This window comes from Heteronotia binoei, chromosome 8, assembly GCF_032191835.1.
Source record: "Heteronotia binoei isolate CCM8104 ecotype False Entrance Well chromosome 8, APGP_CSIRO_Hbin_v1, whole genome shotgun sequence".
Taxonomy (NCBI): Eukaryota; Metazoa; Chordata; class Lepidosauria; order Squamata; family Gekkonidae; genus Heteronotia; species Heteronotia binoei.
The window spans coordinates 119964486-119988266 of record NC_083230.1 but is presented as its reverse complement, the minus strand read 5'-3'; the positions used below and the strand labels follow the sequence as shown (position 1 = coordinate 119988266).

Below are 23781 nucleotides of genomic sequence, written 5' to 3'. Positions count from 1 at the left end.
AGCCACATAGAATAAGTGTCAGGTGTTCGAGAGCCGCAAGAAATGAATGTCAAATGTTTGAGAGCCACAAGACGGAGGGAAGGGAGGAGAAGAAGAAGTAGATGAAGATATTGAATTTATATCCTGCCCTATACTTAGAAAGAGCCCCGTGGCGCAGAGTGTTAAAGCTGTAGTCCTAAACTCTGCTCATGACCTGAGTTCAATCCCCGGCGAAAGCTGAGTTTTCAGGTAGCTGGCTTGAGGTTGACTCAGCCTTCCATCCTTCTGAGGTCGGTAAAATGAGTACCCAGCTTACTTGGAGGGAAGCGTAGATGACTGGGGAAGGCAATGGCAAACCACCCCATAAAAAGTCTGCCATGAAAATGTTGTGAAAGCAGCATCACCCCAGAGTCAGAAACTGGTGCTTTACTCCTTTACTCCCCCCACTCCTCCACAACAGACACCCTGTGAGGTAGGTGGGGTTGAGAGAACTCTTACAGTAGCTGCCCTTTCAAGGACAACTCCTACAAAGAGCTCTGGCTCACCCAAGGCCATTCCAGCAGCTGCAAGTGGAGGAGTGGGGAATCAAACCTTCTTGCAGCACGCTTAGCCACTACACCAAACAGGAAGGAAGGAAGGAAGACGGGGGAGGGAGAAGTGGGAAGAAAGCAATATAACTTTTAAATGCCTTCTCCAAGCCATCGGCTGGCTTGGCTTGGAAAAGTAATTTAGAGAGACAAATGCCTTCTCCAAGCTGGCTGATGAGGCAGTGGGGGCCTGAAGAGCCACACGATATGTGGGAAAAAGCCAACCGTGTGGCTCCCGAGCCACAGTTTGGCCACCCCTGCTGTATAGTTAGGTTGCGCCACAGAGAAGTAAACGCAGAGACGGAATTGTGGGCAAGCGGCTTCGCCGTCCCTACTGCGCACGGGCTTCCCGGGCACGGCAAACGCAAGCTCAATAACAAAGGGGGAGAGCCAAGTCTGAAAAGAGGCTGCTGACGCCTTTCGTTTTCGCCGTCTCTCTTCACAGTTCCATTCCCACCCACCCCTGATTACCCCCTGCCTCGGATTCCCTGACTTTCTCGTCCCTACAGCTTCCAGCTCTGCAGACGGTGAGTGATGGGCGAGAGCAGGAGGGGGGAGGCTTGAGGCTCTCTTGAGAGCGCCCCCACCCACCTATTTTTAATGCTTGCAGCTGAGGCGGTGGGGGAGGGTCTTGGATGGTAAATTTCCTCCGTTGGGCAAAAGGAAGGTGGAGCTGCTCGCTCTGAAGAAAAGGCTACAGTGCAGCAGTTAAGCCCTCCCTCCCCCATATGACTCACAAAGGGGGCTGCACCTTCGTGTTCTTCCAAGAGAGCACTTGGGCAGGTTAAAAAGGTAAAGGTAGTCCCCCTGTGCAAGCACCAGTCGTTTCTGACTCTGGGGTGACGTTGACTTTCACAACGTTTTCACGGCAGGCTTTTTACGGGGTGGTTTGCCCTTGCCTTCCCCAGTCATCTACGCTTTCCCCCCAGCAAGCTGGGGACTCATTTGACTGACCTCGGAAGGACGGAAGGCTGAGTCAACCTGGAGCCGGCTACCTGAACCCAGCTTCCGCTGGGCAGTGTTCGCTGTGGCCAACGTTTCCCTCTTCAGCTGCAGAGTTTTGTGAGCAAACGTTTTTCTTTGTGAGCTACTGGCAGTGGTCGACCAGCCAGGGTGTCAGCTTGCCCTGTGGCGAGTGGGCCGCTGATGAAGTGGGCCCTCTTAAACATTAGACAGTGTGTTAAAAATGTTAATGTCCTTTTAGTAGCGTGAAAATTGGGGAGGGACGGTGGCTCAGTGGTAGAGCATCTGCTCGGGAAGCAGAAGGTCCCAGGTTCAATCCCTGGCATCTCCAAAAAAGGGTCCAGGCAAAGAGGTGTGAAAAACCTCAGCTTGAGACCCTGGAGAGCCGCTGCCAGTCTGAGAAGACAATACTGACTTTGATGGACCGAGGGTCTGTCTGATTCGGTATAAGGCAGCTTCATATGTTCAATATAATAGAAGTTCCAATACTGTTACTGCAATGCAACTAAAATTTGCAATTATATTTAGGATGGGGCCCCCGCTTTTACGACTGATATCCAGCTGCCGGAAATCGGCGCCCCGGGAGAAAATGCAATCTGTTTACATTTAATATCTACTGCAGACTGCCAGTAAAATGTACAATATACGTACACTGTAATTACTAAAAACATAGATATATTTATTTCACAAAAGTTTTAATTGCACCTTTTTTCCACTTACGTATTTTTTTTTTTTGAAAATTTTACTTCTAAAAATCAAACGATAGCCTTATAGTTGTGGGTGGGGCCCCCCTTGTCTCCTGGCAACCAGTCCGCCACTGGCTACCGGCATTCAAGTTGTGAGCGACTGCATCAATTAGTGTGCTCTGGGGGGTCATCCTGCCTGAGCCAAGACAAAAATGTGTGAGCCGGAGGCTAAAAACCTGTGAGCTAGCTCACGCTAACTCAGCTTAGAGGGAACACTGCCTGTGGCTATGTATCTTTGCTTGAAGACAAGACCCAGTAACCTCTCTTCAGAATCAGTATGCACAAGACAAGGCGGGAGGGGCAAGGGGAGTATGGAAAGGGAAATGCTAAATGATCATTTGCTAAGCGTTGCAAGGGTCTCCGTTCTGTAACTGCCTTGCATTCACTTGGCTAGCTGGGTTACAGACCTGGCAAGCTGCTATAAATGTTGCACATACTGGAATATTTACTTCTCTGAAGTTGGAGAGGTTGAGCTTGCTGGTTTCTTCCAGGTGCCAGAAAATGCTTGCAGGGTTGGTGGAATTTTGTCCCAAATTCAATTTAAAATTTAACTTCCCTGTCAAGAAGGCATGTTTACATTTAACAGGGCTGTCAATTACCAGTTGGGGGCAGGGATCCCCCCCAGGTTGGAGCCCCCCCTTCAGCGAAGAAGAAAAGATATTGGAATTATATTCCCGCTCTCCAGAGTGGCTCAGAATCTCCTTTACCTTCCTCCCCCACAACAGACACCCTGTGAGGTAGATGAAGATATTGGATTTATATCCTGCCTTCCACTCTGAAGAGTCTCAGAGCAGCTCACAATCTCCTTTCCCTTCCTCCCCCACAACAGACACCCTGTGAGGTAGATGAAGATACTGGATTTATATCCCACCCTCCACTCCGAAGAGTCTCAGAGCGGCTCACAATCTCCTTTACCTCCCCTCCCCCCACAACAGACACCCCGTGAGGTAGATGAAGATACTGGATTTATATCCCGCCCTCCACTCCGAAGAGTCTCAGAGCGGCTCACAATCTCCTTTACCTTCCTCCCCCCCAACAGACACCCTGTGAGGTAGATGAAGATATTGGATTTATATCCCGCCCTCCACTCTGAAGAGTCTCAGAGCGGCTCACAATCTCCTTTACCTCCCCTCCCCCCACAACAGACACCCCGAGAGGTAGATGAAGATATTGGATTTATATCCCGCCCTCCACTCCGAAGAGTCTCAGAGCGGCTCACAATCTCCTTTACCTTCCTCCCCCCCAACAGACACCCTGTGAGGTAGATGAAGATATTGGATTTATATCCCCCCCTCCACTCCAGAGTGGCTCACAATCTCCTTTACCTTCCTCCCCCACAACAGACACCTTGTGAAGTTGGTGGGGCTGGAGAGGGCTCTCACAGCAGCTGCCCTTTCCAGGATAACCTCTGCCAGAGCTATGGCTGACCCAAGGCCATTCCAGCAGGTGAAAGTGGAGGAGTGGGGGAATCAAACCCAGTTGTCCCAGATAAGAGTCCGCTCACTTAACCACTACACCAAACTGGCCCTGTAGATATGTCCGTCCCTGACTGCTCAAGGCCTTTAAGGTCAATACCAAAACCTTGAACTTGACTTGGTCTAAGAAGTCTATAAAATCTGAACTGTGCCCTTGGTAGCCGATGGCTTCTTGCATTCAGACACAGATGATGAGCAGGAGGAGGATTGGATTTATACCCTGCCCTTCACTACCTGATGGAGTCTCAGAGCGATCACAATCTCCTTCCCCTTCCCCCTCCCCACAACAGGCACCCTGTGAGAAGAGGAAGAAGGCTGCAGCTTTATACCCTGCTCTTCTCTCTGAATCAGAGACTCAGAGCGGCTCACAATCTCCTTTACCTTCCCCCTCCCCCTGCACAACAGACACCCTGTGAGGTAGATGAAGATATTGGATTTATATCCCGCCCTCCACTCCGAAGAGTCTCAGAGTGGCTCACAATCTCCTTTACCTTCCCCCTCCCCCTGCACAACAGACACGCTGTGAGGTAGATGAAGATATTGGATTTATATCCCGCCCTCCACTCCGAAGAGTCTCGAGCGGCTCACAATCTCCTTTACCTTCCTCCCCCATAACAGACACCCTGTGAGGTAGATGAAGATATTGGATTTATATCCCGCCCTCCACTCTGAAGAGTCTCAGAGCGGCTCACAATCTACTTCCCCTTCCTCCCCCACAAAAGACACCCTGTGAGGCGGGTGGGGCTGTAGAGGGCTCTCACAGCAGCTGCCCTTTCAAGGACAACCTCTGTGATAGCTATGGGTGACCCAAGGCCATTCCAGCAGGTGCAAGTGGAGGAGTGGGGAATTAAACCCGGTTCTCCCAGATAAGAGCCCGCACACTTAACCACTAAACTGGCTCCAAACTGTTGTCAGAAAGTGGGGGCGGGGGGTGTTGATGAATTTCTGCTGGGCAATATTCCCCATGGAGACCAATTCCCATTGGATATAATGGAGAATTGATCTATGAGTGTCGGGGGTGGTGGTGGAAGGAGCTTATTTTTGAGGTAGAGGTTCCAAACTTTCAGCATTAGCACCTGCTGCCTCTCCTCAAAACGCCTCCCAAGTTTCAAAAAGATTGGACTAGGGGGTCCAATTATATGAATTCCAAAACAAGGTGTCCTTATCCTTCATTATTTCCAAATAGAGGGAAGGCATTTAAAAGGCAGTTCCTTTAAATGTGATAGACAGAACTTCCTTTGGAGTTCTGTTATGTATTGGAACTGGAGTTTGGCCCTTAGGGCTAGCAGAGACCTGGCTGAGCCGGAGACCCTAAAGGAGTGATGGCTAACCTTTTCAGCTTGGTGTGTCGAAAATCGGGAAAAAGTGTAGTCTTCCTCGGGTCGCGTGTCACTTCACCGTGTCACTTCAAGAAATATCTGGGGGCTTTGGGGGCGGAGCCAGGAGACTTTGGGGGTGGAGCCAGGAGACATTGGGGTGGAGCCAGGAACAAGGGTGTGACAAGCATAATTGAACTCCAAGGGAGTTCTGGCCATTTAAAGGGACAGCACACCTTTTAAAATGCCTTTCTTCCATAGGAAATAATGAAGGATAGGGGCACCATCTTTTGGGGCTCATAGAATTGGAAGCCCTGGTCCAATCGTTTTGAAACTTGGGGGGGTATTTTGGGGAGAGGGGGATCCCCTGCCCCCACCTGGGGATTGGTAACCCTGCGGGAAAGGGTGTATCTTTTTTTCTTCCCGCCTTTTCTCCTCCAGCGCTTGCCAAGGGAAGCCAAGGGGGGCGACCCAATGCTCCCCTCCCCTTGCTCTTTTGCAATCCACACACAGCCCCCATCGCCCACCCCCTTCCTCCTCTTCCAAGCTGAAAAGGGCAGCTTGTCCTTTAAATCTGAAACCCCGCCTCCGGCAGGCGGCCGTGAGAAAGAGCGAGAGAGCAAAGTGAGAAAGATCATGTTGGTTGCAAAAAAAAAAAAAAACCAGGACCGGGTGAAGAAACCTTTCTTCCCTATGAAGAAAGGTTGAAACGCTTGGGACTCTTTAGCTTGGAGAAACGTCGACTGCGGGGTGACATGATAGAGGTTTACAAGATAATGCATGGAATGGAGAAAGTAGAGAAAGAAGTACTTTTCTCCCTTTCTCACAATACAAGAAGTCGTGGGCATTCGATGAAATTGCTGAGCAGACAGGTTAAAACGGATAAAAGGAAGTACTTCACCCAAAGGGTGATTAACATGTGGAATTCACTGCCACAGGAGGTGGTGGCAGCTGCAAGCATAGCCAGTTTCAAGAGGGGATTGGATAAAAATATGGAGCAGAGGTCCGTCAGTGGCTATTAGCCACAGTGTATATATATTTTGGCCACTGTGTGACACAGAGTGTTGGACTGGATGGGCCATTGGCCTGATTCAACATGGCTTCTCTTATGTTCTTAACCCCACAACAGGCCCAAGAGCGACGCCCCCTCAGGCATTGCACCCCCCACACACTGCTGCAATGCCATCTCTGCCTCCCCTCCCCCCAGCCGCTCCGTGCAAACAAACGGAAAAAAAACACGCCTGCCTTGCTCCTGCATTTGCAAAGCCCCGGCATTGCAAAGGCGCGACCCGCCGAGGAGGGCACTTCTTTCCCCCCCTGCCTCTTTTTTTGCAATGCTCTTTTTTTCTTTCTTGCTGTACCCACCTATTTCCTCAGGCCCCGGGGAGGGCGGGAAAAGGGGGTTGCAAAGCTCGGCCCTGTTGTGAGGAGGAGGCGCGTTTGGCTGCCTCTGCTTTGGGTGGGGGACGGGTTGCGCCAGGAGGCTGTCTCCTCCCACCCCCAGGTCAAGGCGAGGCGCTGGCAGCGTCGGCCAACCTTCCCTCCCAACCCCGGCCTGGAGCCGGGGAAAGAGGCAGCGGCGGCCTGCTGCGCTGCTGCCGCCTCTTCTCGCCTTCACCTTAGCAGCTGCTGCTCCTCCGAGACGGGCTCAGCAGCCTCCGAAGGACTCGCGGCTCGCCACGCTCCTTGGTTTCTGGTGTGTCAGCAAAATTGCCTCGCGTGTCACCAGTGACACGTGTGTCATAGGTTCGCCATCATGGCCCTAAAGCAATAGCCACCTGGATTCAGGAAGGAGACCTATCAGGAATCGTTAGGCCAGCTATAAACCTATAGTTGTGTGATGGTGTTAACCGGTTTTGGGGGCCAGGGGGCCCTCGACCTCTTAACAATCACCAGTCAGAGACATTTGCTCAGAAGTCCAAAGATTTATTTTAAGAAAAAGAAGAAGAAGCATTTGCAAATGGGGAGAAAGATTTCAGGCTCAGCTGAGTCCTTTTCTCTCTCTCCGTCTTGTTAACATAAGCTGCTGGTTTTTAAAACATTACCGACGCAAAGAAAAAAAACAACCCCTCCCCCCTTTCTCTTCCTGAGGCCAAAAACCGGCCAAAAGGACTCACATTCTGACTCCTCCCGAGCGCAAAAGAAAACATTTCCCCCTCCCTTCCTTACATGAAAGCACAGAGACAGGTACTGAGCACATTACCTCATTTTGCTTAATTGGCTAGGGCCTCTTCTGCCCAGCTAGATAGATAACACTTCCCACCCTAGCAAACTCTCCCTTGCATAAACTTTTCACCTTTGCAGTTGTCCAGGCAACTACACTTTTTCCCAGATCAGAGCCAAACTCCCTATTAGCAATACAAAGCAAAAGTTCTAACATATATCAATAATATGTGTAATATACATACATATATATATATATATATATATATATATATATATATATATATATATATATATATATATATATATATATATATATATATATATATACACACACACACACACACACACACACACACACACACATACATTTGGGGCTTTTCTTTTTTTTTTTTTTATAAACATTTGCAATTTTATTAAAAAAAATCACAACCATTAACAGTGGCCGTTTTCGCACTAGCGTTTGCTCCGTCGTAGCGCCCCATTTACCTCCGGATCTTCTCTTGGATTTCGCACATGTTGCTCCGGCGCTGCGGTTTGCTCCGGCGCTACAGGGATTTTACGCCGGAGTATGTTTTCCAGCATGTTGCCGGAGTTTCCGAAAACCTCCGGATCCACTCCGGATCCACTCAGCGGAGTTTGCTGTGGGAAATCCATCCACGCCGGATCGACTGCTTTGTGGGCGTCACCCTCCCCCTTTTCCGTCCTCCCACCCCATCCACCCTCTTGGCCAATCATCAGCCTTTCGCGGCGCTTCCCCGAAGTGCCGCCGCGGCCATTTTTTTTTTTAAAGCATCTCAGTTTTGCGTAATAGCGATATTTCGAAATAACATCCCCTCCCGGAATAGCCTCAATTGCAGTTTTTTTTGCAATGTTACGCTGTCTCTCCGCTGTTACACCATTTCAAAGGTGGATGCATTAATGTTTTTTATTTCTGTTTTACTTCACTAAACCGAAGGGTCTTTCCGTGTGATGTTTCGTTACTTCGTAGTTGCGTTACACATAACACATTTCGGCGGACACATGATTATTGATAATATGCATTATTATTGGTAGGGTGTTAGGTTTGCGATACTCTGATGGGCGCTATGGCGAGGGTCTCGCGAGAATTGCGGCCGATACATTATAGTTGAGGGTGTTGGGTCTCGCGAGAATTGCAACTGCCGAGCTAGAATCAGGGAATCGCCCACATCATGCTGCCGATGCTAGTGGCCAATCATGAGGCGAGAAGCAGCTGTCGTCACAATTTGCAGGAGCCGAACAGAACACTGGGAGGAAGAAGGGACAGATATTGCTGGCCGCCATTGAGCATCTTACTCCCGCCACCGCACAGCAGGTACGTTCAAGAGAAGCTTGACGGCGCGGTATTACAAGGCAAATAAGGAAAGCATCCCGATTCAAGGATCAGATAGCATCTCTTCAGCTGACCTACAAACAACGCTGCTGATTTCCTGACGCACACCACTGAATCACCTCCTGGTGAGTATCCCGGCGATGCAGTGCCCCTAAGCTGTGTAATTTTTATGGTTCCAGGTAAAGGGTTCCTTAGTTTTTTCAAACTTTTATCGCAATAGCGATACTTCGTACTAACGAAACTACAAAACGTAAGTGGTTGCTGTGGGTTGGCCGGTGATAGGGAGCCATGGGGAAAACCTTAATGAAACCGCCCCTAGATGAAGGGAGACGTGGATGTTTGGCACTTATTATACCCGCGGCACTCCTCCGCCTTCTGCCTCCCTCCCCCCCCCCCCCCGCTAGCATGGTACTGTTGATTTCTCTGCATTGCTATAGGTTCAAGCGGCGTGAACCCAAGCAATGCGTTGCAGGAACAGGAACACAGCCAGGTTTTTTACTGATGGACATCCAGGCGAGGAGTCATTTCGGGGTAAGTGCGGCCTGCAGTGCTTCTGATAAGTCTTATGTGGAATGTGAAAGCTTTCAGTGGAACTTAGATGCATTGCCCAGCTTACAATTGCTGAGCCATTGACCCTGCGTTTCCTGCTTCATGTATGAGCAGAACTGCTCCTGAAGACATGTTATAGTACAGAATTTTAAGGTAAGCATGGGCTTTGCAGCACTAACCATGGAGAGGAATGAGTGTGGTGTCAATTTCAATTCCAGGTGACTTTGAGGAGGAAGAAGGGTGCTTTATCCAGAGGGGAGGACCTGGAAAGCCGTCTGGATCATGAAGACGCGATGGAGCGCTTTGACCGAATGCTAGCTTCTGAAGAACGCAGGTTCACTTTGCAGGGAGAGCGTGACACAGGCTTGGTAAAGAATTTCGAACAGGCCACAAGGGAGACTGTGGATGTTATGAGGGCAGCTGTTGATATGCTAGGCAGCATTGCCCAAATTTTTAGTGAAGCTAGGGCCCAGGGAAGGGTGGGTGAGGTACCAGCCACTGCAACCTCTCCACCATATGCAGCATCTCCACCATCTGTCACACATAGGCAGCTTCACCTAAACTGTGACTGCAGCGAAACTCATGGGCCACTGCCTTCAGATATAGCTTGCCCGGTTTTGGCAGAGCCTGCTGTCTCCTGCACCCTGCTCAAGTGGCAGTGTCGCGGCTTCCCGTAGGGGCAAGATGATATTATTTCATTGATTACATGTTGTGCATGTTGTTATTGATGATGTTATTTCAGTGCTTATACCTGCACGGGCAGGCTGTTCCTACCTTAGAGATTATTACGCAGCAGCTGTGTACAGCTGATGCTGTGCTCTTGTCAGGTCAACGCACTTTTAATAAAGTTATGTTTTGCAAAGGTCCCAGTTCGGTGTTTAGGTAAAGAAAAAAGATATCTTCAGGTTTCAACATTAACAATAATTTATTACAACTGACAAACATATATACACCTTTAAACATATTTACACCTTTATTCCCCCAACCCCCCACCCCTGGCCCGCTCCAGCCTCCGGAACTGCCGCTCCAGGGCGTCAATCCGGCGTGTGAAGGCGCTCACTGCAATTTAGAAAAGAAGCAAGTAAGTGCAACGCCCTCAGTAATGTACGCAGAGCAGTCAATCACTCACAAGAACCACCCATCCTGCAAAATAGTGAGCACTCACACGCTGAACGGCAGAGGGCCTCCAGCCGGGCAATGGCCTCCAGCGGTGCCTCCGGTGCTGGGCGCCGCTCGAGGGCCTCGATTCTTTGGCTGAGGGCCTCCAGCCCGGCATTGGCCTCCATTGGTGCCTCCAGTGCTGGGCGCCGCTCGAGGGCCTCAATCCGTTGGCTGAGGGCCTCCATTTCCGCCGCTGCTGGGCGCCGCTCGAGGGCCTCGATCCGGTGCATCAGGGCCTCGAGGCGGGCAATGGTGTCCTGTACTTGCTGCACCGGCTCCTCCACCACTGAAATGCAAGCACACCATGCATGCACATTAGAAAATTATAGGCATGTGTGCATTGTATAGCACATACAATGCACACATAGCATGTGTGCATTGTATAGGCATGTGTCCATTGTATAGCAACATTAGTTCGCAGTGCCCTGAGAGGCAGCTCAGCAAACCCACCTGCCTCTCTGGCCGGATCACCGCCCTCCTCCCACGGGACTTCTGGGCTCCCACCGCCTAAGATTTGCAAAAGTAATCATTAAGTTTTTTTTCTGAACGCCCTGCGCACATGGCTTTTTAATGCCTGTAATGTGCAGTAACCCAGAGGTGGCTGCTTTGTCAGGTAATGTACCTTCTTGCTCCTCAGTACCCTGCTGCTCATCCTCCTCTCCCCCCAAGGGTGAGCCTGGCCGCTCTGCCTCGCCTCGTGGCCCTAGAGGCAGGTAGTTAGTGCACTCCTGTCATCATCTGACAGGGCGGCTGACAAGGGCTGCAACATCATATTTATTAGAAACTTGCATGCCATGCCTATTGATTTCTATCTGCGGCTCAGCTCAGCGAACTCACCTGCCTCCTCAGCGCCTCCTGCCTCCTCAGCGCCTCCCGCCTCCTCAGCGCCTCCCGCCTCCTCAGCGCCTCCGGCCTGCTGGGCTGCTGGGCTCACACCGCCTAAGATTTGCAAAAGTAATCATTATATTATTATCTTGAACCCCCTGCGCACATGGCTTATTAATGCGTTTACTGCGCAGAAACCAAGAGGCGGCCGCTTTGTCAGGTAATGTACCTTCTTGCTCCTCCGCACCCTGCTCCTCCTCTCCCTCCGAGGGTGGGCCTGGCCGCTCCGCCGTGCCTCGTGGACAGGTGTCAACTAGAAAAAAACCAAACAATGAAACTCATACATGCAAGTGGTGTGAATGAAAGCACACAGCATATGTGAAAAATGCACTGTAACCTGCAGGTAATATGTACTGGACCAGGAAGGCACATCAGGAAATAGAATGGGGTGGGGGCTGGGGGTTGGATGCAATTAATGAGGTTTCTGTGATCATCCATGCCCCCCCCCATTCCACCAGGAATGCTCAGCAGAGCATAGGAAGGTTTGGGTGTTGGATCCAATTAATGAGGTTTCTGTGATCATCCATGGCCCCCCCATTCCACCAGGAATACTCAGCAGAGCATAGGAAGGTTTGGGTGTTGGATCCAATTAATGAGGTTTCTGTGATCATCCATGCCCCCCCCATTCCACCAGGAAGGCTCAGCAGAGCATAGGAAGGTTTGGGGGCTGGGATCCAATTAATGAGGTTCCTGTGATCATCCATGCCCCCCCCATTCCACCAGGAAGGCTCAGCAGAGCATAGGAAGGTTTGGGGGCTGGGATCCAATTAATGAGGTTCCTGTGATCATCCATGCCCCCCCCCCCCCATTCCACCAGGAAGGCTCAGCAGAGCATAGGAAGGTTTGGGGGCTGGGATCCAATTAATGAGGTTCCTGTGATCATCCATGCCCCCCCCCATTCCACCAGGAAGGCTCAGCAGAGCATAGGAAGGTTTGGGGGCTGGGATCCAATTAATGAGGTTCCTGTGATCATCCATGCCCCCCCCATTCCACCAGGAAGGCTCAGCAGAGCATAGGAAGGTTTGGGGGCTGGGATCCAATTAATGAGGTTCCTGTGATCATCCATGCCCCCCCCATTCCACCAGGAAGGCTCAGCAGAGCATAGGAAGGTTTGGGGGCTGGGATCCAATTAATGAGGTTCCTGTGATCATCCATGCCCCCCCCATTACAGTAATAAGGCAGTAATAAAGAAGGGAGGGGTGTGTGTGGTGTTACTCACAATCATGATGACGGTCCTCCCAACGGGGCCGCCCCGCCAACTCCCAAAGACGCACCATGGCGTCATGGTACGGCGTCCTGCCTGACGCCCTGGGGATACCGCCCCACGCTTGCAGGCTAGCCATGAAGCTGCAGCGGAGGCGTTTGATTTTTGACCGGCACTGCGCGGCAGTCCGGTCAAACCCCCTCCGCTGCAGCCTCCTGGCTATCGCCTCGTAAATGTGGCTGCTCCTGAGGTGGGTGCTCGACATTACTTCTCGAGCGTGCCCGCTCCTCTCGACAATATCTATCATAGCCAGCACCTCCTCCCGCTGCCAGAACGTCCCTCTCCTTCCCCTGGCAGCCATTTCGAACTAACGCTCTTTCGATGTTGCGAAATAGCAGCCTCCCCTTTCTGATTTGATTTATCCAATCATGTGGAAGGCATATCCTGATTGACAAGGCAAAAACAGACCCAGGCCAGAAACACGTGTCAGAACCCCTGGTGCACCAAAAAATTACCCCCCCCCCCAACCACCACCAAAGTAAATGAACGCAGTGCAGTTTATAATGCTCAAAACTTTATTCGCTAAAACGGGAAGCAGTCTAAACAAACGCAGGCATAACGTTAAGGCGGTTATACATAGAATGATTGAAACAGCGTAACTTCGCAGCACCGAAAAAGCAGTCTTTCATTCAAGGGCAGCGGCAGCGAGAGGCATGGGGGACGGAAAGCCGAAGAATCATCTCCTTTGATAAATATATTCTGCGACAGCATCCCGCACAATCCTCCCACTCTCTAACTGCCTCCTGTTTATAACCCTGAAGTCTGGTTCTTCTGGGTCTGGGAGGAGTGTTATCTCCTTATCTGGACTGTCCAGCGGGACCGCATGTCCCTTTCCCTCACAAATATTGTGCAGAGTCACAGATGCGGTCATGATGGAGAAAATACTCCGGTACTGTGCGTTCATTCGCGTTAGCAGGACACGCCAGCGAGCCTTAAGCCTCCCGAAAGCACGCTCCACCACGTTCCTGGCCCTGGCGTGTTTCTTGTTAAAGTGCTTCTGCACGGGCCCGACGGGTGTCCTGTACGGGGACATCAGCCACGGTCTAAGGGGGTACGCTCCGTCGCCCAATACAAGCGCAGGTATGGTTACATTTCCCAAAGTCACCCTGGGGTTCCCCGGAACCCAGAGCCCTGCATCATTGCCAGAGCAGAAATGGCTGTTCACGAAAACAAAGGCATCGTTGGTCTTTCCGCTGTGGCCAAACTCTGCATCCACGAAGCGTCCTGTGTGATCAACCGTGCCTTGGAGGATCACGGAGCAGAACATCTTCCGGTTGCAGAACTCCTCCCATCTGCCCCCAGGCGCCCGTATCGGGATATGCGATCCATCCACAGCAGCCACCGTATGCGGCATACCGAGTTTACCGAAACCATCCATAATCTGTAGAGAAATGGAGTACAATGGATCAGGGATATTTCAACTTCCACTGTATTAGCAATAGAGAATCACATCAGGGTCCGATATATCGATGTTACGTTATAACGCAAAACTAAGGAAAAAAGAAAAAAAAATATACACACCGTTCCGATGTCGTCACCTAGGCACACGACCTTTGAGAACAAACGTTTCTCGATGGCTTCGCAGACCTCCATCACAATCCCATGGACGGTGGTAACGCCGATCCCGAACTGCGTACCGACTTCCCGATAGGCGCTTCCGGTAGCGAGGTACCATAGCGCTACCGCGAGCCGCTTCTCAGGGTGGACCGGAGACCTCATCCTTGTGGTTTGCCTTTCCAGCTTGTCCTTCAAAGCGGCATAAATCTCCATAAAGGTCCCTCTGGTCATGCGGAAGTTATCCAGCCATTGCTCGTCGCCCCAGTACACAAGCACAAAGTTCTCCCACCAGCCGAGTTCACGGGGGAACACCCAATACCTGGGCGAGAACCGGATACCGGCAAGGTAGTGCCATCTACGTTGCTGGCGGCGACTGCCACCTCTAATCAGCCGAAGCCGGGCGTCAGACTTCCTAGAGGCGACCAGAGGTTTCGGTGATCCAAGTCCATGAGCGAGGAGTTTTTCTCCGCTGCGGAGGACTTGGCGCCCGGCGTAGATACACAAAATCAGAAGCTGCACTGCTGAATAAAGCAGCGCCATAGTCTCGTCATCAGGATTCTCCATTGTGAATGCTTCTGACGATACGAGGCAGTGTGGAGGACGCCGCTGCGGCCAGTATTAAAACAGAGCCGTCACGTGATGGTTTGCCCGCGAAAAAGGGGATTCTCTATTGCGTTGTTGCGTTGTTACGTAATTACGCAACTAGGGTGGCGTTTAAAAAAAAAAATGATTGACAAGGCATCGACTCCAGTCGATGCCACTTGGGAAACGCCGGTGGGAAAACGATTTGAGCCGGCGCTTCAGGGAGGGCGACTCCGCAAAGAGTCACTAGTGGGAAAACGAGAAAAATGATCCGGAGATAATTGCGCCATGGAATAAGGGGAGCAAACGCTAAGTGGGAAAACGGCCAGTTAGTTTTCCTCCTCCTGCTCACAACAACAGTTTCTTTTTTTTTTTAGTTAAACAACCATATTAAAGAAAAAAATAACTCGGCACACTACCTAATAGGGCCTGTCTCTATGCTCCTGGCAATGCTGTCCCCTGGAGGGGGAAAGGGTGGGGGAAGAAAGCCTTAGACATTACGAAGTTGGGCTGCCACATAATAGCTGTTTAAGATAGGTGCAGCCAAACCACCTCTATCCGTAGGTTTAGACAAAACCTGGTATGAGATCCTTGTTCTCTTATTATTCCAAATAAAAAGGGAGAAGCATTTTTGCCAAGATTTCATGTCGTTGCTTTTGATAGGAACAGGGAGATTTTGAAATAAAAAAAGAAATTTAGGTAAAACGAAAGTTTTTAACAGGTCTATTTTCTCTACTAAGCTAAGCTGAAGCTTAGCCCATTTGTTCAAGTTAGTTTTAGTGGTCATAAAGAGTTGTTTATAATTTACTTCGAAGAATTTAGATTGATCCAGAGGTATATAAATACCTAGATGACGCCATGATTTGGTAACCCATTTAAAAGGAAAAGAACGTTCTAAACATTGGTGGACGTCTGGGGGAAGATGAATTGGAAAAATCTCCGATTTAGACATGTTGATGGTAAAGCCCAAGAACTTCTTAAATAATGTTAAAGTCTGCATTAATTTGCTTAGCGATTGTAAAGGGTTGGTCAAATAAAAAACAGTGTCGTCCGCAAAAAGGCTAATTTTGTGTGAAATACCTCTCACCATGATTCCTTCTATATCTTTGTCTGATCGTATTAAATGGGCTAGAGGTTCCAACGAGATGGCAAACAAAATTGGAGACAGCGGACAACCTTGACGTGTGCCCCTTGATAAATGAATTTCATCTGATCTATGATTGTTGATGGTTAATTGCGTTTTGGGGTTTTTATAAATAGCCGAAATGGAATTTAAAAAATTGGGGCCAAATTCCATGTAATTTAAAACCGCTTTTAAATAATTAATTTCTAGCATATCAAACGCTTTCTCTGCGTCCAAAGAAAGAATTAGGGAAGGTATTTTAAACGATTTTCCAAAATGAATCAGATTAAGGGTTCTCCTAATGTTGTCTGAGATGGAACGTCCTGGGATAAACCCTGCCTGATCAGTGTGAACGTAAGAGCAGATAATTTTAGTCTGCGAGCCAAAATAGTTGAAAAAATTTTGAAATCATGATTCAGAATTGAAATCGGTCTGTATGATTTGGGGTCTTGTTTGTCTTTGCCTTCTTTGTAAATCACAATCATCTTGGAATCTCTCCATGAATCCGGAAGTACACCAGAATTCATAGCAAGATTACAAGTTTTTAGGAGAGGTTGTAAAACGTCAGAACTAAACTTTTTATAGAATTCCACTGGGAACCCGTCTTTTCCTGTTGCCTTGTTGTTTTTTATAGAGGACAGTGCCTCCATGAGTTCGGATTCCGAAATCGGTCTGTCCATAAATTCAGCATCTTCTTTAGTTAATTTTCTGTCAAAATTAGCATTTTTTAAAAAGGTTTTAAAATCAAGGTTGCTGTCAACAGAAGATGAATAAAGAGAAGAATAGTACTCCTGGAACACATTAGTGATTTCCTTAGGAGTCACATGGATCTCTCCTTTAGATGAACAAATAGAATGGATTGTTGTAGTTTCTCTCTGTTGATGCAGCCTAAACTTTAAAAGTTTGAGGGATTTTGAAGTTTTAGTAATATATCTCTGTTTCAAATACAACAGTTTCTTTTGAATGTCTGACGTTTCAATCAGTTCTAATTTATTTCTTTCAAGTGAGAGTTTTTTTAAATATTTCTTTCCCCCATATTTCATGTGTTTCTTTTCCAATTCAGCAATTTTGCTTTGTTGCTCTGAAATAGCTTTACATCTGTTTTTATGGCATGCTGCAGCAATTGAAATTAGATTCCCTCTAATCACCGCTTTAAATGCATCCCATACCAGATGTTGCGATACTCCGCAGTTGGCATTGTGAAGAAAGTAGTCTTGAATTGACTTTCTAACTTTCTCACAAACACTCTCCATAGACAAAAGAAGTTTGTTTAAGGACCACGTTGGGCCTTTATTATCTGAATCAGCAAAAGCCAACACTCCAGACACCCAAGAATGGTCGGAGATTGTTCTAGAGCCTATGTTAGCATTGTCAACATAATTTAAAAGATTAGGGGACATTAAAATATAATCAATTCTAGAGTAAGAATTATGGACGTGAGAAAAGAAGGTATAGTCTCTCGTTTTTTGGTTTAGTGTCCTCCAGACGTCCACCAAGTCAAAAGAAAGTAAGAGATCGTGTAAACCTGATTTTTTGGGAGAGGTGCGCTTGGCCCCCATACGACCCGCTTTGTCTAGTGCTGGATCAACAACGCAATTGAGGTCACCTCCGATGATGAGCTCACCCTGCTTGAACCCCATCAGGTCAGAGAATGTTTCCTCCAGGAACTCCAATTGGCCACTGTTTGGTGAATAAATAGATGCAATTGTTAGTATAGTGCCGTTTAGAATACCTTTGACAAAAACATATCTGCCTTTAGGATCAGCTTTTATACCTTGCATATTAAAAGATACAGTCTTGGAAATCAGGATTGCCACTCCCCTAGCTTTGGAAGTACCTGTAGCTTGGAAAGTCTGGTTAAACCATCTGGAACGTAATAAGGGGGAGGTTTTCTTTTTTGCATGGGTCTCTTGGAGACAGACTATCTGAGGTCTTTCTTTAGCCAGCAGGTTTGAAATGCGAGCCCTTTTGAAAAAAGGGGGGGGGGAGAGGGGGGTTTACAATTTAACTCAACGCTGGTTTAGGTTAAAATAAATAAATTATAAAAGTATATATATATATATTAAAGTAAAAACACCACGATCTCCTCAAGGGTAAGGAAAAAGGGACAGAAAACTCTCACACTCACATACACACAACACTCAGTAAAATAAAATAACCTTTACCTTTCCTAGACACTTTGTAGGAAGGTAAACTGTTATTAAACTAACATATAAAGAAAAAACCCTAAATCGGGTAACGTTTCAGAACCTCTTTTATACAAAGAGGTCAGGGAAAGCACTTTTAGTTTCCCTGTCTTGAAACTTCTACACTCCTTTCAGGAGGGCGCAAATAACCTTCAACAAATAATTAAAATTCTAACTCCATCTCCCTCCCCATTAGAAGTACTAAGTAACAAACTCCAACAAAAATTAACTACAATAATGGTATCTAACAGTCTTTACACAATAGTAACATAGGGGTCTTTTAACGGCCCAAATAAGTAAGTGTACATCGCATACACAAATATAGATTCATTGTTCAACTCGGGTATCATGTATAATGCCACCTCTTACTTCTAAAGAGCTGTTATAAATTTCCAGTTCCCGCATCCTTCCAATTCGTACAATATTTTTATTTTTTATTTATTTGTTTGGCCTCATAAATCTTAAAACAAATTAAAAAAAATTCTCTACAGGTGGTAGCACAGAAGTTCAAAACTTGAGGTACTCTGTATCATATTCATCAAGTAGGCAATGATTATCCTCTTACCTCAAGATGTTGCTGCAATGGTAAGTGTATATATAGACTTATGCGTGTGAATGTATTAAGTACAAAGTGAAATAAAAGGTAAAAAATAACTATACCTATATGACTTAAAGAGTATTATTTAGAAGTTGCAGTGACAATAAGATGATTGAGATAGAGATCCATGAGCAGTTAAAGAGCTCATTTTGCCTTGGGAGCCATAGAGATTGGCCTTAAATGGGGATTTTTTTTGTTTTGTTTTGTTTTTTTTCTTTTAAACACACATCTGTCACAAACCACTTTTGAAATATATTCCAGGTAAGCCTCCAGGCCATTAGAGTATGTAAAATAACAGGAAGAGCACGTAAAAAACACAACAGTTCATAGATTTAGAAACCACCATTTGAGTGCTGTACAATAACTGCCATCAGTAGCAATAGAGACTGAACATAAACAATGAGCCAAAAAAAGAGAGGTAAGGAGATAAAAATAAAAAAAATAAAAAATAAAAAGGGGGGGGGGAGGCAGGAAAAAGAAAAAGAAAGAAAGAAAAAAAAAACCCTGCCAGTATCAGACCATAAGTCAGTGGCCCGCCGTCAAAGCTCCTTCCGACTCTCATATACGTCAGGGTGTTAGTTAGGTGTATAAAGCAAAGAAGCTCCCGGCCAGGTCCAATTTTACCGCGCTCAGCCAAAGCTCTGGGAGATAGGGGCAGCATTATTAACCAGCAAAGAAAAACAAGCAGAGTAGTAGTTTAACGGCTAGATACTGTCTAAAGTCATTGGTGCTAGAACCGGGGCTTACACAACAGGCATGTAACGAGGGGTAGGAGCTCAGCTCACGCCGTTCCTAGAGTCATTATTCGGCACGCGACGCTCCTTTCCAGCTTCAAGTTTTATATTCATCTAAAAGGCAGCGATGTCTAAAACAAACCATTATAAGTTCAAGTCAACGAGAAGAACGGTGGCCAGGAACAGATACTTCAAATGTCTCTGTGGGACCAAGAAGAAACTCCATTACGCGGCTGCGTCTTCATCAGGCACTCGGCTGTTCGTCACCGGAAACAGCTTCCATAACTCTTCCTTCTCTTCCGGCGTAATCTGGAGCGATAAGGCATCCAGTAGCTCAAGCCCTGATTGCGCATCAAAAACTCTGTACATGACGCCATTTTTGTACAGCAGGATTTCTGACGTTGGACTCCACCGGAACCTCAAGTTACTTGAATGTAGCTTATTGGTGATAATCTTTAAATTCCGTCTTTTCTCCAGCGCCTCAGGAGCCAAATCCAATAAAAATAAAATCCTTTTGCCATTATGCATTAAGTCATCGCTCTGCCTTGCCTTTTGCATAATTATTTCTTTAATTCTGGGATTAGAGAACTGCACCAAAATGTCTCTATTATAGTTGTTCCGCAACGACTTTCTAAACCCCAGCCGTTGGACTTTAACTATGTTATTCACCATATTGCCTTGGAGCACTAATTTTTCTTGGAGCGAGCCCGCTACAAACATCAGCAAGTCGCTTTTCTCTTCAGCTCCTTCATCAAACCCGCGTAATTTTAGATTCAAAGCCCTCCATTTGTTTTCTAAGATTAAAAGCCTATCTTTAAGTTTGTTTTCATTGCTGTTTATAACCTCAAGCTCTTTTTTGATGGACAGCCGCAGTTCCGCAGATTGCTCCGCTATTTTCGCGGTAGTGGCTAAGTCCTCTGTTAATTCTTGTACTTGAGCCTTTAAGGGCTTCATAAATTCTGCAAAGGTTTCGGCAAAATATTTATGAATATCTAGGCGTAGCAGATCAAGGTCCCTACGAGAGATGGGACCACCATCATCAAGAGCGGGATCCTCAGAAGAATTACGCTGGGCGAGGTGAGGGTTAGTTGGGCTGGGCGCCATATTGCAGGCAAGCGGGGAACACGCGATCAGGCCACCAACCTTGGCAGAGCTCTCAGGCGAAAAATAGTCAGAGACCACAGCTTTTTTAGCCGAAATCTGGTTCTTCTTTTGCCGCACCGTCTTTCCTTTAGATTTAGTTGGCATTTGAGTTTGTAACGTCGTTTAATTTATAGAAAGGGGAGGGAGGTAGTCGGAGCTCTCCTACTCTGCGTCCGCCATAGCCTCGCGACGCTCCGCCCCCCCCCCCCCATTTGGGGCTTTTCTGAATGAGCCAGACCTTTGGCCTTAATTATTCCAACAAGCCCCCCCTTTTATTTATTTTAACTTTTCTGGCTCATTCACAAGACTCCTGGGGGTTAATAATTTCATAACTTGGGCACACTTCATAAGAATGCAATATGGCCATTATGTTGGGTGGCGAGGCAGCCGTTATTGCTGAATTAATCATGTTCCATACTAGGGGAATTATACATGGCAATATCATAAGGCTCAAAAAGATTATTCCCAAGAAAAATAACCCGTTTCCGGTTTGCAAAGATTTCCCCTAGCCACCCACTAGTATCCACGATACCTGCCCAGGTTTGTGCTGGTAAATGTGCCCACTCTCTTATTTTGGTGGTAATTTCTGATATAACCTCCTGGGTGTCTCCTATTTCATTCATTGATTGATGCCACATGTTCACATTCTAGACCCAATACGGCTGGGAAAAGGAAAGCTGCCCAAAAGGGTCCCAGCATTCTTCCGGATCTCTTCCACCCACCCATACACCAGAAGACCCACAAGTGTTACACAATTCTTCACCCCAAATTACAGGATCAAAATAAAATGTTGTCCACCACTGAAACTGCCCAGTACTTGGCCCTTGTGGCAACAAACCCTGAGGGTCTCCTTCCTCGTCCCACTCACAAACGGTCCATTCTTTCCAGGCCCTCGGATCTGCCCCAACCTTGGCAAATCTATACTTTTCTCTGTATTGATTCAGAACTGGGTCCTTTACCAAAAGTCATCCTGCAATAAAATCGGAAAGTTTAGGAAGAAATGGTTCAATAGAAGGTTGGCCTACAAGCCAGAAATCCAAATGTTGACACAATGGCCCCCACCAGAAAGTTAACTCTTGGGCAATAAGTTTGTCAGGCCACGCAGAAGCAACGGCCGAGAACCGTTGTGCTGAGGTCCACTCTGGGTTGTCTGGATCGGTCAGCTTCCACATTAGTTATGCGCAATTGGAGGGGTTCTCCATCCACTGTCTGGCTCTTCCAGCTCTTTGGTTCTGCCCCCTCCCCTGTTCGAGAGTGGTGCTTCCAACCTCTCTCAGCAGTTTTCACGGCCGTTTCAGTAGTTAGAAAGACTTGGAAAGGCCCTTCCCAGTCCGGCTGAAGAGCTTCCCCCTTCCACCGTTTGATGTGCACCCAATCTCCTGGCTGATATTTGTGCACCGGGACCTTTAGTGGCGGAGTAAGATGAATCAGCCCTCGTTCCCTGTAAGACTTTAAGAAGAGAAGACAGGGCCAGCACATGTTTTCTTTTACATACAAATCTTTTAGCAAGTGCAAGTTGGAATTTCTAGAGTCTGATGTAACATCCCAGATTCCTATCCCATACAGACACTCAAAAGGAGACAGGCCTGTAGACTGATGAGGCCTTGTCTGGAAGCCAAATAATACTAAAGGTAACATTTCACACTCTGGTTCATACATTTGGTCTTTCCTGAACTCTGGGGGTGCAAGGGGGTGTGGAGCTTCCACTTTAGTCCCAGAGCCTCCATAACCTGGTGCAGAACCTTCTGGGAGAAGTGAGAGCCCTTATCAGAATTTAAAGTTTTGAAAAAGACCAAAACATGGGATAATCTGTTCCAATAATATTTTAGTCACCATATTAACAGTTGCTCTGGTTGTGGGGAAAGCTTCTACTCACCCAGTCAATTGGTCAGTGAGGACCAGGCAGTGTTTAACCCTTCCCACCCGAGGCAAATCAATGAAATCACACTGGATACATTCAAAGGGATACACTGCCAATGGTCTCCCACCCATCTCAGTTTTCCCAGGGTTGTTTTTGTTTGCCCGCTGGCAGGGAGTACATCTGGCCACCAGAGCGTTGGCCTGGGACCACACCCGTCGTCCCACAAATTTTTCTAGAAAGATCTGGACCAAAATTCGTGTTCCCCAATGTCCTCCCTCATGCAGAGCTTTTAAAACCTCTCTGACAACTCCTTCTGGCAACCATTGCCGGCCATCTGGCAGAATTAACACTCCTTGTTTCAACTCTGCCCCCTGTTTTGTTGCCATTTCCATTTCCTTTTCCTGATAAGTGAATGGAGGGGAGGGCCCTATACCCATGGGAATCATTGCTGCAAGCCGGGCTGGAGGGATCTGACAACTTCTCAATGCAGCCGCCTTCGCTAATTTATCTGCTGCTCTGTTTCTCTGGGCTTCAGGGGAACCCCCCTTCTGATGCCCTGGTACATGTATAACAGCAACCTGTGCAGGCAATGACAGGGCCTGCAAGGTCTCTTTAACTAGATTATGGTGGGCAAGGTTCTTTCCCTGGGATGTTAGCAGACCTCTTTCACACCATAGTTTCCCAAACACATGTACAACCCCACTGGCATATTTAGAATCTGTGTAGATATTTACTGACTGCCCTGCTGCAATTTCCAATACCCGCTTTAGGGCGTACAATTCTGTGGTTTGTGCAGACGTAGAGGGGGGGAGTGCACCGCATTCCACTTCCAGCTGTCCATCCTCCACTACAGCATACCCAGTATATCTCTTGCCCTCTATCACCCGAGAAGACCCATCTGTATACAGGTTCCAGCCACCTTCAATAGCGGTCTCTTGTAGATCTTCCCTGTATTTGGTTTGTAATTCAGTAACCTCTATACAATCATGGGTTCCCTCAAACTATCTTTGCACGTTGCTGGAAAGACCTTCCGCTGGCCCCACATGATCAGTGATAGTGACCAGCAAATCAGGCTGTTCCAACAAGGTTGCCTCTATTTGTAATAGTCTGGCATCTGTCATCCACCTTCGGGCTGCGTGTGTCAGTATGGCCCGGATCTGGTGAGGTGAATGTACTATAATATTTTCCCAATGATATAATTTTCTAACAGTTTTAACGATCAGGGCCACTGCTGCACAAGCTTGCAGGCACTGGGGCCATCCCAGCACTACTGCATCCAAATGCTTTGAGAAATAGCCAGTCACTTGGTAACTCCCAGACCATTTCTGGGCAATCACCCCCTTAGCCACCCCCTTTTCCAGTGGTGACAAGCAGGTGATTTGGTAGTCCTGGATCAGTGAGGCCCAACGCTGGGGCCGAAAGCAAAACCTCCTTAATTCTTTTAAACAGTTTGTGATCCCCTCTTTTCTAAAATTAGGGGATCTGTAACAATCCTGGGTTACCCGGGCACGCCCAAATTTTGGGGTCAATTTTTTTCCCCTCATGCACTTTTTTT

At 47.6% G+C, this 23781-nt stretch overlaps 1 protein-coding gene across 2 annotated transcripts in view; it reads left to right on the top strand.

Moving 5' to 3' along the window:
* The first annotated feature begins 964 nt into the window (after nt 1-964).
* LOC132575928 (glycoprotein endo-alpha-1,2-mannosidase-like) overlaps nt 965-23781 on the top strand; it is a 39201-nt gene continuing 16384 nt past the window's right edge. The window contains exon 1 of one of the 2 annotated variants that reach the window (XM_060244615.1): nt 965-1093. The gene's annotated coding sequence lies outside the window, so the exon portion shown is untranslated. The remainder of the gene's footprint in view (nt 1094-23781) is intronic. The other variant, XM_060244614.1, reaches the window with a different exon arrangement.